The 19,414-nt window shown below is 36.9% G+C and overlaps 1 long non-coding RNA gene across 1 annotated transcript in view; it reads left to right on the plus strand.

Moving 5' to 3' along the window:
* LOC147584174 (uncharacterized) overlaps positions 1-18,623 on the plus strand; it is a 401,612-nt gene extending 382,989 nt beyond the window's left edge. Inside the window, exon 3 of the long non-coding RNA XR_015252497.1 lies at positions 17,387-18,623. This is a non-coding gene — a long non-coding RNA (uncharacterized LOC147584174). The remainder of the gene's footprint in view (positions 1-17,386) is intronic.
* The last annotated feature ends 791 nt before the right edge of the window (positions 18,624-19,414 follow it).

A 19,414-nucleotide genomic window follows, 5' to 3' on the forward strand; every position in this document is an offset into this window, starting at 1 on the left:
CAATCAAGCAACCTATTAGAGGCATGTCAATCTAACACATGGAATCCATTTGTTGTGTACTGTCTTCCTTGGCCTAACAATCAGAATCCTGTCCTGTACATGTTACCCAGGTTCTATCAATATAAGTTAATGAAGTCTTACAATTCCTTCAGTATATAAGTTATCTCTTAGGCCAAAATTAGCTCTTATAATTCTGGGCCTACAGAGATCTGACTCTAGGTTGGGGCATGAAGGCAATAAGTTGGGATGAGTGTGTATCTTGAAAATAACTGGCATCATTTTATCAAGTAACTCTTCAGTTGAGTTTACTATAGGTTCTTCAAGCAAGGAAAGGCTGGTTTCCTCTTCGCTGGGCAAGAAGAATTACTTCTGGAAAAGGATGCTCAGAGGGATTTAGAGTTTCAAAGCTTTCAGATATATCTGAATTAACTCACAGATCTTCACTGCCATTTTCAGTTTTCTAGTGCTTGTTAACCAGGGCTCAGGCATTTATATAAGAGACTTGCAGAAGTTGTGAATTCAACTTAGGTTGTTATTCTCCAGCTTTTGGGATCAAATTTTGGAGTTGAGTTTTGATGGCTTAGTTCTGTGACCTCATTAGAGCTTTATTAGGGTTATCACAGAACTTCACTGTTCATATTTTGAGCTGAGAATTTACAGCCAGGAGATCACTGTATTCTTTCTTTAAGTTCTCCAGTATAGTCAGAGCCCCTTCCCCTCAGTCCTTGTAATCATGCTCACCATGAAGCAGTCACTCGGCATCTTCAAGCCCAGCTTTAATAAGAAGATCATTCCACAAGATGAGAGGGAATAATTTAGTTACTGCATTGTCCCTTTATGGAATGGATTACCCATTTCCCATTTTCTGCTAGTAATAAGATTACAACTGCATTTAGGCTCAATCACATTACATAACCAATTCCAGATTTTTGTGTGTTTGTTTCTGGGAACATTCCTGGTATAATGCTGCATCAATTAGTGTCCAGTAAGGAAAACAGTATCCATTTTAGACAGTTTAAGAAGTGAGAGGTTTAATACAAAGAATTGGAGGTGAGGAGCTAGAAAAGCAATAGAGAAAAGAAAGGAGAGTTGAAGAAGCAAAGGAGTTGATATTGCGTAAAGTTCAAGGAGCTTTCCTTATCTGCCTGTAATTGCTGCTCTGATGCTGCTGATGGTGCTTTTGGAGCCATGCCATCACTGCTGAGAGAACCTACGTGACTTGATGCTGCTGAACCTGACATCTATGTAGCTGCCTGTGGTCACACTTATTTGCTCACTGCTTCTGCTTTACTGCCAGAGGCACTGCAATAAGAAGGAAGGAAGGGGAAAGAATGCAGGGAAGGAGGGAGGAAGAAAGGAAGGAAGGGAGGGAGGAAGGAAGGAAGAAAGAGAGGGAGGAAGGAAGAAAGGGAGGGAGGGAGGAAGGAAGGAAAAAAGATAAAACCCCTTCTCTTTTGCAGTAGTCTTCTAATCTCCAAATGGCACAATCTGTTGGCAAAATCTAATAGGAAACCCAATTATTGCAAGAAGACCTTAAAACAGTTTTCTGGCTTCCAATCCTGGGGATAGAAAGAATAGCACCAAAGGTACATGTGAAGCTGAGGGACAACAGACAATGTCTGGAATTGCAAAGAATCTTCAGGAGTTGTATGGACTCTTTCTGGCTGCCTAAGAGCTTGTATTGTTTTACAGATGTAGCTATCACTGGATTCAGTTGTCCCAACAGTTTTGCTTTCTACATGATATTACTAGTGATTTTTGTTTTATATGTGGGAAATAAACATTTTGTTATTTCGTTTTTGTGGTAACTGAAGCAATGAATTCATTATACATACTCTAGTTGGCTTTGTGGAATTCATTTTCCTATTGTAACCAATCACTACAAATCTTCAAATGACAGACTCTTTCACCATTTCAATCCCCGGAGTCATTTATTATGGCTGCAAATGAATAAATTGCTTGGGGCCCAATTCTGCTGGTGTTATGTTGAGAGATTTAGACTAGTCAATGTAAATCCCCTGCATGTTGTCAAAAAAAAAAAAAAAAGAGAGAAAAAGAATAGGAGAGAAAGAAAGAAAGAACGAAAGAAATGGATCCTGTTTTCTTTTAGCTCTTTGCACTGTTAGTCAAAACTAATTAAAATGCAGTGAATTACAAAAAAATAGTACCAAGTTGCTCTTTTGTAATGGAAAGTATGTAGCTGCCTATACAGAAGGATTTAAGCATGTGTGAGCCAAAAATTTAATATTAAACCACTCTGATATCCTTACTTTACTCTGAATTCATGATTACTGTGTGCCAGGAAATTTTCTATTTTTTAGAGGATTTTACAAAGTGTAGAGTATGTTTGTTCTTTGACCCCAAAAATCCATAATCAATTGAAGAGGCAAAATGTACAAATAGAGGTAACAGTAATAAAATATAAAAATAGGTGATATTTCACAAGAACTGCGCAAGAACTTAATGTCCCCTCACCATTCAACTTTGCTTCTCCATCAAACCCCACTTTTGTAGGTATGACCTTTAAAGCCCACAGATAATATTGAGCATAAAGAAACCCATGTAGTGCAGAGAATCTTAGGCTATTTTATTGAATACATGTTGTGCTTCTCCTGGCTCTACTCAAAAAGTAAACTTTCCCCCACGTTTATAAAACCATGCTTTTTCCAAAGTTATTACATCTCTGAACCACACCTTCAATTCAGTTGTATTATTATCCATTGTATTATTTTGCTAGGACTGCCGTAGTAAAGTACAAAAAAAAAAAAAAAAAAAAAAACCCACAAATGGGTGGCTTAAAACAATGGAAATTTCTCCTCTCAGAGTTTGAAAGATAGAAGTCTGAAATCAAGGTGTCAACAGGGACATTCTGTCTGACAATAGTCATAGGGAAGAAGGCTTCTTTGTCTCTTGCAGCCTCTGGTCTTTGCTGGCAATCCTTGCTATTTTTCGGCTTGTAGACACGTCATTTCAATTACACGGACTATCTTGTGTCATGTGTCTTCACTTTGTATTTTCCCTTCATGAAGGAATGTCCAAATTTCTGTCTCTGTGTTCAGATTTCCCCTTTTTATACAGACACCAGTCATATTGGATTAGGCCCAACCTAATGACCTCATTTTCACTTGATTGCTTCTGTAAAGAACCTATTTCCAAATAAAGTCAGATTTGGAGATAATGGGCGTTAGGACTTTGATGTATCATTTTGGAAGGACTACAATTCAACTCATAACAACCATCTTCCAAAATAAGTGTTCAGAACTATAATTTTCTCATGGTCTTTGGTATATTTGATTTACTATACTACCAATTAGGCAAAAAATATTCTAGATTCCTCCAGGTTCTACTTTTTTGGCACTTGCTATGGCACTAAAATTCAAGGTGTCCTTGCCCCAGAACCATCATGTATTTGTAAAAATATTAAATTAGGTAACTGATACATAACAAGTAAGAGAGATAAATGTAATGTATTTATCTGTACTTTATGTAATAATGTGTTAACCATACTTCATCTTTAAAACCCATAAGCAAAACAAAAACAGAAAAACACTAAGCAAGAAGTCAAACTGCTGAAATGTTTTTTTTTTTTTTGAGATGGTGTCCATCATAAAATTATGCACATAAAAAATAGGAGAACTGTTGTAAAGAAAGCATTAATGATCATGGTGGCTTGTGGCTAGAACACGAAGAGAAGAATCAAGGCAGATTTTAAAATCTTCTTACTCTGTAAGCTGGATATTCAGCAAATCTTACTCAAATTCTGATCATGCCCTTTGTAAGCACTCCTCCAAGTGAATGTTATTGATATTAAGTAGAAAGAAAGTCAAAAGTCAGTGAAATGAGCCCTCTCTCCCATCTATTACACCTGTTGTACCTGCCTCACTTATTACCAACCAACCACTGCTTACAAAAGTGTCTATGAAAAGGAGCTCCACCAAATTTTAGTCCACAGCCTCTTCCATGGAACAGTGGCAACAAGTAGGAAAGGTGAAGTACAATACATTTGTAAACCTAAATGTAACCACATCATTGAACAAACAGGATTTGTAACTTTATTTTTCAGCCTCACTTTTTCTAAATCTGCTCCATGGGTCAGCTTCTTTTCCTGCCCCTGTACGAAAACTTAGGCAGTCCTCTTGACTTTTCTGCTGATTCTGGGTTAATGAAAAGACAAAACAAAACAAAGCTATGGTCCCTTAAAGTTACAAAAACAATTTTCATTCGGAAATTAGAATGTATATCCTCTTATAATAACAAAATCACTACGTTTGATTAAAGTTAAATCTTTTTCCCCTCCTCCAGGCTGTTTTCAATGGGTAGAAACACCTTCAGTAAGAGATGTTGTGGGGGATGGAAAGGGGTAGGAGAGGAGCTAGCAGAGAAGACAATTCTTACTTTACTAATAAATTTGGGAGGGGGCTTCACATTTAAATTTTAAAATTGTCTTTTCCTCTTATGAGATGCTTTTGTGGACTCCTCATATAAACTCTGCTCTTCCCCACCACTGGCTTCTGTCACCTGCAGATCTCTTGATGCTGGAAATGCCAGGGTTTTTTGGTTGTTTGTTTTTTGTTTTTTGTTTGTTTCTTCCTCAACCTCTGGGGCAGGGGCAGGGGTGATCCCCATAGCTTCTATCATTTGAGCAGCACGTGCTACTCCAGATGTATTTGGTCAAGACTCAAGAATACCCATGCTGGTTCTCTCAGTTTTAAGTTACCTTTGATCTAAAGGACAAATGGCATAACCTTTGCTCCAATAGACTGGAGAGGCAAGTTTTCCTAGGCCATCACCTGTCCCTGACCCATCATTCAGCAGCAGCTATCACATTCCTTGACCTCAGGTGCAAGTCTGACCCCAGCCCTCACCCAACCTAAGCATAGAGGTACATCCCAAACTCCCTGAAGTGATCTCACCTGAAGCATCTCCCAACCAAACTTTAAGTGGGAGTCATTTCAAAGTGGGACTCATCACAGACCATAACTCAGGTTATACATACTTCTCTGGCACCTTCAGATCCTTCATACAGATAAGGAAATTCAGGCTGATATCACATATTCACACAAATTTACTCTAAAAAATACATATCTTAGTTTAATATCTCACTTGGGGATTTGCTATTGATTTTCCTTACTTCTTGGTGGAAACTTCCACCTTAATATCCTGTTATACTGCTATAGACTCTGTGCTATAGAAGCTGTAACAGTGGGAAAAGAAGACACAGGGACAGCGGCCAAGTAGTTGTTCAGCTTGTAGTCTCAGCGTGTCTGTTTTCTATTCTATCTTCAACTTCTCCACGTGATTTCATGCTTTGCTGCGAAATCAAACTTCCCTCAAAATCTGCCCCATTTCTCCCTTTAAGGGAGAGCTCACAAGAGCGCATGTCTCTTGTGACAGAGGGAGAGCCCAAAGATGGCATACACTGTCCTCCCTCCCTGAGAGTATCCCAGCAGGCAGCACATGTGTGTCAAACCAGGTGCCTTCCCCTCAGCCTGATGCTCCAGAACAAGCAAATGGGCTTCTGCACAAAGTCAAAGTTGTGGAGCTCCTCCCTCGTCTGCTTCTCTGCTGGGCCCTGAGGCAGGTGAGTCCTCTGCTGGAACTCTTTTCTCACATTGCTGTATTGCCTTGTGGGTCTCCTGGACAGGAGCTAGATGTTTTGGGTGCTCTCAGGTGACAGTCTTTAAAGTCAGAGCGACCCAAAGTGGGGCACAAATGCTTTGCTTCTCAGGGAGAAGCTCCAAGTTTTGAGTGCCCTCATGACTATGGGCAGTCACCAGCAGGAGGGGGGTTATAGCCTCAGGCTGGCTTGTGTCCCAGCTCTCCTACCCACTTTCTTGTGAGTCTTTTCTCCTTTCTTCATTAATGAGAATCAGTCAGCCAGTTTCCAGCACCCACCTCCCTCCCCGCCCACCGCCCCCCCCCCCCAGTTGTTTCATATGGCGCTATAGATGCAGGGTATTCATGGAAAAGGTAAGTTCAGGATCCTGTAACATGCCATCTTGAACTAGAATCTATTAATATTGATTTGAATGTGGATATTTGCCTTATATATATTTGCCTTATAATATCTTGGACAGGGAGTCCTTTAATAAAGGACAACAGGGAGGCCCCCTTCTTTCTAAATTGAGATCCTTATTCTTTTCTTGACTGATTCTATTCTTATAATCACAGAAATTTAGTTTCTTTACACCCCCTATCCTCATATTTCCTGTATCTTACTATGTTTTGACCAAGTCAAGGCAGTGGGAATCATGATCTGGCAGAAGTGATCTTCCACAGGTACAGACAATAATGGGGTACGTTTTTCATAGAGAATTTAAAAACAGAAATAAGACCAACTGAAAGTCAATCTGCTTTTTATTATTACTATGCACCAATAATTCTAAATAGTGCTGTTATTTGTTGTTGAATTGTATTCTCCCTCCCCCCATCCCACTCAAAAAGGTATGTTGAAGCCCTAATCCTCCATGCCTCAGAATGTGACTTTAATTGGAAATAGGATTGTTTCAGCTGTAGGTAATTAAGTTAAGGTGCGGTCATACTGGAATAGGGTGGGCCCTAATCCAATATGACTTAGGTCCTTTTAGGAGACACAAAACCGGGGGACAATACCATGTGAAGATGTAGGCAGAGATTGTAGTAATGCATTGATAAGCCAAGGAACAACAACAGGGAAGGTGTTTCTTCACTAAAAGCTGGGAAAGAAGCATGGAACTGATTCTTCCTCAGAATACTCAGAAAGAATCAATCCTGCCAACACCTTTATTTCAGATTTTAGCCTCCAAAGCTGAGAGAAAATAAATTTCTGTTGTTTTAATCCACCCAATTTGTGGTACTTTCATATGACAGCACTAGGAAACTAACACAAATACTAATGATAAAGTACTCCTCCTCTGTCTCTTAAAATCACTAGTTGCATAACAAAACAAAATAGTAAGTATTAGTAAATATTTACAAATTGTTCAGCCAAATACACTTTATTTACAGGTCTAATAAAGTTATTTACTGCAGTGCAATAGACTTTCCTTCTGATTGAGACTTTGCTTTGGATTTGGATAGAAAGGCCAAAGGTAGGAGGGGGAACTTGACAAGCAGGACACAGTGAGGAGACTAGTGGAAAGCCATGTCTGCCATGTGTTGGCAGTGCTTAAAAGAAGTAAGTGTGCTGACAGTATCTATTTATCATGATAGAAATGCCAGGGTGAAAACGCCCTGGCATTTTTATTATGATGTCCTGCCCTCAGTAACCACAGCCATTGTAAAAATACCTGTAGTTTGCCTTCAGAGCTAGTTTTTGGTCTACTTCATCCACTTCTGAACTTAACTTCCAATCCCAGCTTCCCACAAAATCCTGGATAAAATCGGGCTTGTGGTTTTTGTTTGTTTGCATGTTTGTTTTGCCTTAATTGACCACCTTTATGTCTAAGAGTCTTTGAACATTCAGCAGTCAGTCTGGAATACCATAGAAAGATGGCAAGTGTGACCCAAAATGTCACATCAGGTCTTCTGAGACCAGAGAGATTTCTTTCCTAAATAACTTACCAAAACTGATATATTGCTGATTTGCAAAACTATCTAAACAGAACAACAACAGAGAATAAATTAACAATTTGTGTGTGTGTGTGTGTGTGTGTGTGTGCGTTTGTGTATATTTTAAGTCTTTTATCCCAGGGCCCTGTTTTGACCAGAGAAACGTGTACCCCTTACTTCTTCCCACATTCAAAATACCTCAGATGGATATTATGCATTCCCAACCTGTCAGCTTTGGCTGAATTACAGAGTGCTCAATTATTCTCTAATTGAATAGCTGCCCAATGCAGGCCACGTAATGACTTCCTGATTATCTGCCTTTAAATGATGAATGAAATGAATATGTAACATTCTGTTCAAATATAGCATACTTAGCATGCCAAATGAAAACTGATTTTGTGCTCCTCTCTCTGAAAAACGTATATTTTATTGTAATTCAGTTCAATGGCTGTTGGGCTGCTTGTTTTCTAGTCATCAAGATAAACATTGAATGAGCTATCTAGAAGAACATTAGTCTTCATTTTTGCTTTCCAACAGATGCTAAAGGTGTTAAACATTGTTTAGATTATTTGGGTTCCTCTCTTTACATCATCTCATTGGGAAAAAATGAGGAAGGTCATATTTTTACGAACAGTTCTTATTGGCAATGTTCCAATACACATTGGCAAAAAAACAAATCTGTTATGATGAATGTGTTGCAAAGACAACAACATTAAAATATGAATAAATTATTTATTGGCTAGAGTGCTTTTTTATACAGCAGCAATTTACAGTATTAGTACCAAAAAGGAGTACATGATTTGAAACCTGATTGCCTGGTGTATAATAATAGTAGTTTGCATGACCAAAATAGTTCATTTTATTTTCTTTTTACATGATTTTAGCTTCAATATACTAATGTTTTAGAAACCAACTCAAGAAACTCTATGAGCGAACTCATTGTATGTAATCTTAACTTTTAAGAGACAACTTTTCCCACTCACTAGAAACAGAAAGAAGAGGACACTCAGGCAAGTAAGGAGAGAACTATGGAGAGATGAGATGAAGGAAGGAATTTTGTTAACTCTTCTAATATATGGTTAATATTGCACAGTTAAATTTGTTCTTAGGCAGCATTCCTAGGAATGGTTTTATATATCCTGGATTGGCTTTCAATAAAATGCCGTTCAAGATAAGAGAATGTTCTCTAACAGCCTCTTGAAATTTCCCCTTAATTTTATTTTCGTAAGTGGAATTTCTTAATTAGAACAGAAAAAAAAAACCTTTTCACACTGATATTTATTTCAAGATGTCAAGATAATTGATTTAGTACTCTCCTTGGAATATATTTCTTTGTCTTATCTCTCTTCTTTTTCAGGTTCTTTTATTCTTTCTCCTTTTCTATATGTTCTGTTTTATTTCTAGTTATGAAAAATGAACTGGCAGCTCCATGGATAAATCCAGCCCACAAATGCTTTTGGTTTGGTCCATTAGCATTTTTAAAAACTTTGAATTTAATTTCAGCTTTTAACACAGGCAGGTTTCATATAAACACATGGCTATCCAGTTTCTCATTAAAATTCATTTCTTGGAATACAGGCCTGTAGGAGTTGCCTCCTTAGATGAGCCATACACTGTCTGGTTAGCCAAAATCCAGCCCATTTTTCTTATTTACATGGTAAAACTGTCACCCATAGACTTTTTTTTTTTATTCTTAAAAAAATTTAATGTTTGTTTATTTTTGAGAGAGACAGAGACAGAGTGTGAGTGGGCAAGGGGCAGAGAGAGAAGGAGACACAATGCAAAGCAGGCTCCAGGCTCTGAGCTGTCGGCAAAGAAACCAATGTGGGGCTCGAACTCACAAGTTGTGAGATCATGACCTGAGCTGAAGTCAAACACTCAACCAGCTGAACCACCAAATGCCCCTATATTTTATTTTTTAAATGTTTATTTATTTGTTTTGGGGGAAGGAGGGGTAGAGAGAGTGAGAGAGAGAATCTCAAGTAGGCTCCAGGCTGTCAGCACAGAGTCTGATGTGGGGCTCAATCTTGTGAATCAGGAGATGATAAACTGAGCTGAAATCAAGAGTCAGACACTTAACTGACTGAGCCCCCCAGGCACCCCACACCCATAGGCTTTTTAAGTTTGCAACCTCTAGGACCTATTTCAAAATCCAGTCTTGGTCCAATTATATCCACCAAAGGGTGTGCTCAGCCAGGGACACACAGGACCATTGACTAAGTTTAAGAAAGTGATGTCAGATATTCTGCTTAAAATTATTTCTACCTTAAGAGAAAGAAATTGTGCTTTTCTAAGATTTAATATACCCATTGTCATGGTGCCCATTTTCATTGCATGTATCAGATAATGATGTGTTTTACCTCATGGGGTTTTTGGAGAATGGCTTACTTTCCACATCATGGAACAATGGACAGTAGCACCAACTTTTTTGGGCACTTTGAACATGGTATGATCTTAGGGTTTTATTAAAAATAAGAATCATTAAAAATAAGTGCCTGGGTGGCTTAGTTGGTTAAGCATCTGACTCTTGATTTTGTCTCAGGTCATGATTTCATGGGTTAGGAGTTTGAGCCCTGTGTTGGGCTCTGTGCTGACAGTGCAGAGCCTGCTTGGGATTCTCTCTCTCTTCTCTCTCTCTCTCTCTGCCTCTCCCTGTTGGCACTCTTTCTGTCTCAAAAAAAAAAAAAAAAAAGAAAAGAAAAAAGTAAGAATTGTTTGATAAACTTTTAGGCAATGCACAGCTGGCATTAGAAGATGCCTGTAAAGAAATAGAGGTAATAAATAACATTAATAGTATGAATACAAGTGAACACGACAGAATGGCTGTACTCCTACCCCATTATAGTCTTTATCAGACACGTTATGAGCTAAAACCATTATGATCTGATAAGGTCTGATAAGTTGTTGACTAAAAATGAATTTTTCAAAATAAAGGTAACATTTAACAGTCAGTGTGAAAGTGACTGTTTTTGTGTTATGAAGAAAACATTTTGAAACTGGATGCTTAAAAGCCCTTGTATTCCATTTTGAAAACTACAGTGTGTCACCTATAAGAAGAAAAATGTCTAAAATCAATCTTTTTGACACATATATGTATACACGTAACAACCTTAGCTGCAGAATCATTCAGGCTGTCTTAAGAGTCTCCCAAATAGGAAGTTTCGGTGCATTTTTAAGTCATTTATAAACTTTTAAAATGCATTCCTTGGGGCGCCTGGGTGGCTCAGTCAGTTGAGTCTCAGACTTGGTCATGATCTCATGGTTCATGAGTTCGAGCCCCACGTCGGGCTCTGTGCTGACAGCTCAGAGCCTGGAGCCTGCTTTGGATTCTGTGTTTCCCTCTCTCTCTGACCCTCCCCCATCCATGCTCTGTCTGTCTCTGTCTCAAAAATAAATAAACATTAAAATTTTTTTTTTAAATAAAATAAAAAATAAAATGCATTCCTTCCTGAGAATTTGTAATGTAATAGCAAAACCTTTCTTTCAATGGCAGATTGGATTAAAAAGATTTTATTATTGAAAAAATGATCCATAGTTTTATTTCTGATATTTGGATCTATATATATATATATAAATACAAATATGTGATATAAAAAAAGTATATAACTGTGTAGTATATGTACTAATATATATACACACACGTATGTCTGTATATATATTATATATATACATATTTTTTAAATTATCTTTCTCCTAGCTATGACAGTTATGAAACCTAAAATTAGAATTAAAAAATATAACCAGATAGTTAAAGTGGTGTATTATACTTTCAAAACATAATCTTCAAAGCTAACAAAAATATTCAATTGGATTCTCCCTTAAAAAATGTATTGCTTTATTATATTGGTTATAAAGTGTCCATTTTAACATCTCTGAAGTTAGAGGTGTACCTTACATTTGATGGGCCTATGATAGTTAAATTGTCAGTTTTTTCCCATTTTAGTGATACCTGAAATTATAGAACATCTTACATTTAATGGGATATAATGCTAATAATTATGCAATTGTATTGTATTTAATAGGGAAAAATAAATTACGGGGGGGAATAAACTGTGTATAATGAATATATAAATATAATTTATGAAATACTTTGATTTCATCTTTTCCTAAAAATACACTTTATTTCATTTTATAGGTTTTATAATGTATAAATATATTGCATAGTAAATATATAATTCAAAGATATTTACAGAATCATAAAAAATAGCTATTGATGGGAAATATAATCAGAAAAGTTAAGATCTACAACTCCAACCAGTGTACCACATTCTTTAATACTTTTTATCTTTTGGAAATCTGGCCAAGTGAGAAGAAAAAACAAAAAGAAAAAAGAAAAAAACTATAGTCAGAGAAAGGGAGGGACCTATGTTGCTTTTATGGGTTGAGTTTGCCTTTGTGGAAGACAACTTCACAGATAACACCAATGCTTTATTTCTTTTATTATTATTATTTTAGAGACAGCAAGTGTGAATGGGACAGGGAGGGGCAGAGGGAAAGAGAAAAAGAGAGACAATCTTAAGCAGCCTCCATGCTCAGCTTGGAGCTCCACAGTGGGGCTCAATTCCGGGATCTCAGGATCATTATCCAAGCCGAAATCAAGTCAGAGGCTCAACAGAGTCACCCAGGCGCCCCAGTGTTTTATTTCTTAAAACAGCTGTAGTCGTATGGATTTTCATTTTATTATTGTTCAGCCATGTATATATTATACATACTTTAATGTATAATATATTAATTAAAATTAATTTATTAATACAATATTATTTAACAGATATTGTAGTAAGCTTTTAACTCAAATATGGTATACCCTTTAAGATACAGTTGTTGCCATATCGTTTTTCCATGGTTTGCTAATTGCTTAATAGTACTGAGCACTGTTCTTTATACTAGCGTCATAGGGGTGGAAAATCCAGAATTCTCTTCTCTAAGAAGTTACATTCTAGTGTGAGACAAAAACAATGAGGATGACAACAAGGTCTTTTCATAATCGATAAAGGCTAAGAAGATAGAATCAGGGTAATGTGTTAGAATATATTGGCTTTAGGCTTCGATACTAGTTAGGGTGATGGTAGAAAACCAAATGTTACAGGGATTTCCAAAATGAGATTGATTGGTTCTCCAAAATATTTCCCCTATTTGTCCACTCCTATTCTTCTCCCAAGCCAGATAATCTGTGTCTTTGGTTTTTTTTTAAGTTTGTTTATTTATTTGGAGAGAGAGTGTGAGTGGGGGAGGGGCAGAGAGCGAGAATCCCAAGCAGGCTCTGCACTGTCATTGGGGAGACTGATGTGGGGCTTAAAATCACAAGCCAAACCATGAGAGCATGGTGTGAGCCAAAACTAACAGCCGGATGCTCAACTGACTGAGCCACCCAGGACCCCGGATAATCTGTGTCTTTAAAGTCAAAATCAGCCTTTTCCTTAATATCCCTGCTACCAGTACGTCTGCACCTACCATTGGTCCTTCTTCACCCAGAGCCTTTGAGTCAGGAGACTTAGGGTTTCAGGAACTTTGTTCCCTAATTGTCTTCAGACTCACAACCATCTGCCTTCTTAGCTGTGATTGGTGAGGTTCAGATGTAACATGTTCTATCAAAACAAATACATATTCTCACTGCATAAAACAGAGAAGAAGAATAAATTTCCTCAAAGAGCCAGGAGTTCCCTTTAAAGACACATCTTTGAGCCATTAAGAATTTGCTGGGTTCTTTAGACTCTACCTTTTGGATTTTCTAATACAGTAACTTCGACATACTGGGAATGAGACTGGGATAAACCAGCATTTGCTCTGACATTTTGGCACTGATGTTATTTTTTTGAAATGATTGCTAATACAAAATAAAGATATATAACTTTCAATCAACTAATTTCCCTTGACATCCTGTTTACTGTTGTGAGTCAGCACCCTGAATGGTGATGAGTTTTCTGTAGCATATTCCTGGAAGGAGAGGGCAAGTTAAAATTTTTCAGCCATAATGTTTTCTGTTTCAAACTATGTCTTTTTTGTTTGTTTGCTTATCTTTCTTTATTTTCTTCTTTTCCTTTCCCTTCCCCTCACCTCCCCTCCCCACCCTTTCCCTCTCTTCTCCTCCTTTCTCCTCTTTTCCCTTCCTTCCCCTTCCTTTCCCTTCCCTTCCCTTCCATTTCTTGGTGTTCCTGGCCTCTATGTATAGATAACAGATCTGTGGCTATAAACTTTTGTTTTGAGCAGACAAATCATCCTGTGTTATTTAGCAAAGCTAAAGAGTGAACAAAAAATGAAAATGTTTCTAAGCAATATCTATCTGTACACTTAAAGCTAAAACCTGAAGCTTCTCTAATTCAAAACTATTAACTATAAGCTGAAATATCTATGTTGTATAACCACTAACACAATTTAAGGGACTTTGTTTCTATTTGTCAGTTCACAAACTCCTAAGAAATTTGTTGGTTCTGACAAGACGGTTATCTGGCCCAGGTGCATCCTGGTGTACATCCTAACTCTTCAGTCTGTTTTCTAACTCTGTCCCTGGAATCTGGATTTTGCCACCAGCAGAAGTTAGTGCCCTGGTTCTATCAATATGACAGCTCCTATCCATGCTAAGCTTCTTAGCATTTCATTTGTATTGTTAGGAAAATCCATGGCCTCTAATGTTGTCCCTCCTCACCCTTTGTATCTAACACTCCAGTGATGTTCCACTTTTATAAGTATTAATAAGTTGGCTGGGACTTCCAAAGCTCTGAATCTGGTCCTTGCTTTTTGGATGAGATTTGTGATAATGCTGGTTGACTCCTCTTTTGCTTCTTCTTAAAAACATTAATGGAAAGGTATCTTGTAAAAGATAAACTAATTAGGTTAAGATGATGCAAATTTAAAAAATTAAAAAAACTTCTATTTACATTAAAACAGCATTTAGTTACCAGCTTTTTAATATGCCATAATAATATCTACCTTGCTTAAGCTTCCATAACTCCATGCCCTACTAAGAGCTTTATATATAACAATGTATGATGTTATTATTATGCTGTGCGTGTGTGTGTGTGTGTGTGTGTGTGTGTGTGTGTGTGTGTGATTTAATGCCTTATGTTATCATCCGAATATCTTTTTGGTAAAATAGAAACAATACCAATCTCCCAGGACTGTTGTCATAACACCTAGGTAACATTTGTTCAAAGTGCTTGGCACACGGGTAGTCCTTCAATAGGGCCACCATCACTGTGATTTTGATGTATTGCTATTTCTGTCATTCTTAGTTGATAGATAAGGGACCTATTTCACAGGAATTAACTTGCTTCAAAGAGTTCACCTAATATGACAAGGCTCAGATTTGAATCAAGGACTGAAAGCCTACTTTAACCATTTTCTTTCCACCTTCCACCAAGGCATTTTGATTTGTTTTGTGTTGTGTTGTTTTATTTTGTTTTACTGAATCCTGCGCCTATTTGATTAAAGTCTTTGCTTTACACATGCTTTGTTTCTTTCTGTTTTTTATTCCTCCATTCTACTGTTGTGTTTTTGTTTTGTTTTGTTTTGTTTTGTTTTGTTTTGTTTGTTTTCTTGGCACCAGTGACTTTGTTTCTGTGCAGTGTCCCTCCTGGGGGACAGATGAAGTTAGGAAATAAGCTGCAAAGCATTCCCTTTTCACACTTGCCTCATGTCTTACCTCTTGTGCTTGCTTTAGATCTTTGCGTTGATTTTCCCTATTATATATGTCAAAATGCATGTTTTGTTACATTGCAACTGTGGAGAATATTCTCTTACAGTTCTGTTAAACATGTAAAAAATATTTTATTATTGTTTCTTTCATGTTTATCAATAAAACTTTAAAATTAAACAACATTATCACAAGTGCCAGAGGACTCAGGGCCAGGACCATGGTGAAGCAAATGTGGTGCCTGGGGTGCAAAGTTTAAGGAGGCCCTTTATCTTAGTTTCGCACAGATGTAGACTCAACACCTCTAAGTGATATCTTCTTAAAACTGGCATCATTGGAGCTTCACCTCCTTTACCTAAGCCAGAGCTCTAGGAGTATCTAGATATTCTTAGAATCACCCATTTCCTTAAGCTATTCCTGCATTGAGAAAGAAGACACTTTGTTATTTTGGCTTTTTCATAATAATGGGTTTAACTTCTAGCTCTCTTGGAATTTGCTGTGGCATGAGAACAAGTTTAAAACCAGACAGCGTTCTACGAAAGGCCAGGTGTTCAAAGTATAATAAACAGCTCCCTAAAGATGAGAAAATGAATATTTAACTAGATGACTACATTTGATTTCCTTCATTCATTTTTTATAATTTCACTGAAAACCTTCTTGATGGAAATCACATTGACAGGATTTTAATATCTTCTGGTAAATGAGACCTGTCATTCTAATAGGTATATTTCTTTACAGTACTATCTGGTAAACTTTGGTGTCCAGTAATTTGCTGGATAGTCAAGACATAGGGAATTTTATGCAGATTGTACATCATGAGTATAACATTTGTCCTGAGAGGTTGATAGTTATGATGTAACTAGTAACATCAATTAGGTCCTGTTTAGAAAGAGACTGATTTTTTTTTAACATAGGAAGAAAAAAAAATAACCATCTATGGAAGATTTAAATACTTAATTATTTGTATTTTCTTTTCAAAGGCAAAGAGAACTATCCTGTCCATCAAAACAGAGTTTAATGCAGAGGGTTTTAGTTTCCTTCTTAAAAACTAGGCCTAAGAAACATGTACTAAAAGTTAGCAGTTAATACAGTTACCTTGTAAATAGAGGCCAAAACGTCTGCCTCTACATTTCCACTGTGTTTATCTTATGATTGTAGTTCCAGAAATTCTAATGTAGTGAGAAACAGGTTAGAGCTTCAATATCAGATTTTGCTAAGTAAGTATTTTCCAATTATCACAAATGACAGTTTCCATCTGATTGCCTATCAGAACTCAGAGAAAAGTCCCAAAGCAATGCAAAAGGCTGATCAAATCATCAGGTTTCTCTACACTTGTATGTATTCCTAAATATTGCCTTGTCACCTTCATTCTCATGCTTACAGTTGGAGGAGGCCCAAATGCAATTTTATTGCGGTTACTGTTTTTAACTTGTGCTACCAGCATTAAAGGAGATTTGCAGGTGTGTTATTGTTGTTTGTTGTAAATTCTCTAAGATTCTCATGGAAGAATGAACCTAATATAAAGACATACCCATGGGAAAGCTATACAATATAAGATGTCCTGTTTTGTAACTTTCATAATGCTTTCCCATGTCGTTTCCCTGAGCTGAATTAGGTCCAAACCTAAGACAAATAATGACCTTCTAATAAACTCTATAAATAAATGTAATATATACAATAACCCAACATAAAGACAAATAGTTCATGTGACCTTTGGGAAGAAAGCAAAAATATTAAAAGCTAGAGTTCTTTTTTTTCCTATAAGTTTTCCTTTATTTTAAAACATTTATTTGAATTTTTTGTTTGTTTGTTTTTTACTTTCCATATCATGTTTGTTAATGGTTATAGTGACAGGCATTGCATTTCAGAATCTACTCAAATCCTCATGGAAGCAGCAACTGAGACTGAAGAAAAACTGGTTCTATCAGGTTAATCTAGGATTTCCAAACGGAGTTTAGATCAAAAAAGAAACCCAAGATTTCCCAGTGAATGGGGATCTTGGTTTTATTCACATAAAGCTCTTCCATCACCCACTCCAGCATGATGCTTCTGAAATGCAGAAACCTGTCACTTGTGAGATAAACCCACTAATCCACCTCTGTCCTTGGCATTCTCTGTGTTCAGTGGGCAGATCTTTTTGGTGTGGATATTCCCTATCACTTATTCTCAGCGCTACCTTTGTGTCATAAGCTGATAGCTTTAACTGATGCTTTTCTTGTCTTCCAGATTCAACGAAGACATCCAGATGGCTCTGTGTGGTGTTTTGAGAGCAGCCCCTGTTGAAGCTCTTCTGTAGGTAATCCCTAGGAATGACAACACATGTGTCACATACCAAAAGAGTTGCTACTCTGTTCACCCCATCAAAGCATTTGTGAATTCTGGTTCCTAAGTGAATATGCAAATCAACAGTAGCTTCATTTGATATTTTTCTTGCTCTTAGTCAGATTCTAACCTTTCCTGTTGTTCATGTACATGAAAAAGAAAAATGCATGCATTTATCAAAAAACAAAACAAAACAGAAAAAACCAGAAACAAAAACAAAAATCCCTGCTCCTCTGTCCTTTGAGGCTGGGTTAGTTATCTAGAGCCCTCATTACACTCTCATTTACCACATAACATAATTCCCCTACTTGTGGGTTTCATCTCTAGGACAAAAGCTTTTTGCTGGTAAAGATGATAACCATTTTTAACCCCAAGACCTGGAGTGTAGGTGCTTCAAGAAAGTTATTTAAATGATTGAATGAGGTCATGATAACAGAAAACTTTTAAAAAATTGTACCTATATCCATACATAGACGTAGGTAAAAAAAAAAAATCTATCCTCTACAACTCCATCATGTTTCAGTTTTGTGTATTCATATTTTTCACTAGTGTGGTCTCACTTTTCAATCTAAGTAACTGTCCTGACTTGGCTATTCTATTAAATGAACACATGGAATTGTGCTATTTTCCTTGGTTGGGCGTGTTACACCTTCACGCTGGAGAAAAAAAATGTCCATGCTGGAGGAAGATTTGATGTGTTCTAATGAGGCTCACTGTCTCCAAGCTGGTGGTTCTCACCCTAAGAGCTCTTCTTGTCACCCGGTGTGACTCCATCTAAGTGTTAGCCAGTTGGTGAATGAGATTTTGGAAAAGTTCCAAGCTGCAGTTAATTATGTGCTTTTTTCAAAACTTGACTTTATTGTCTTCATGGGGGCCTTCTCTCTATTTAGTAAGTGGCTTGTTTTGCTTTTTTGCACATCTAATCTTACTTACAGTTTTCTTCCAAAAATAGAAACACAATATAGTACTGAGGCAAAATGCACATTGCATTAATTTATGCAAAGGTTTAAAAAGGCAGTGAGATAACATATGTAACAGCGCTCTAAAAACAACAAAGACTCCTACAACTAAATGGAATTTATCATTTTTACTATCATGCATTTACTTTTGAAAAAATACATGGGTATGTCTGACTTTTGAACTTGTGACATGAGACATTTCGGTATTTTTTTGTGGAGTTTTGATGGGCTTTTCTGTTGTTGTTTTTTTTCTTTTAATACAAGATGGGTTGTATGTTTGTATGCTTTCTAGAGATTTGCAGTTTTTTGAGTGGTTTTTTTTTTGGCTTTTCAGTTTATTCCTTTTACTTTGGTTTTGCTTGTTCATGCCTATAGAGAATAAACTTTATGATAAAGCTGATACATCAACTCTAAAAATGACAAGTCTGTGGGATTTAGAGGAGGGGGGGGTTAGAAAAAGAACAAGCTGAGGAAAATTAAATAGTTCCCAAAGAGCATTTTACTTTCTGAGGTATAATCCCAAAGAAAATCGCTATAATGTAAAAGACTCGGAATAAGAACTCTTAATATTAGGTTCATGTAAACTATGGTCAAAGGAGCTAAGAAATTGATGACCCACAGACAAAATTGGCTGCTGTGTTTAAGACATTTCATGGGTGTATTCTGAAGTAGAGTCTTCAGTTGGTTAGGTACTTGGGCCATCTGGGTATTATTGATCTATTGAAGACAAAGAGGAAAATGTTCTGATCGGTATGCTAAGAAGAGTTTGCTTCCTAGGGAAGGCAGGCAGTTTCATGCTTCCTAACTTTTCATTGCAATTGTGAAGCCCACCTAGGAAGACAGAGGTTTGAATTATTAAAGAAACTGAGTTTTCTAGCCTTGAAGCAGAATTTTTAATATTCTGCAAATTTTATAACATTTTGTTTGGAAATATACATTTCCCCTCATGTTTAGAGACAGACAGAAAGAAAAT

This window comes from Puma concolor, chromosome A1, assembly GCF_028749965.1.
Source record: "Puma concolor isolate L17-30 chromosome A1, mPumCon1.1.hap2, whole genome shotgun sequence".
Lineage (NCBI taxonomy): Eukaryota > Metazoa > Chordata > Mammalia > Carnivora > Felidae > Puma > Puma concolor.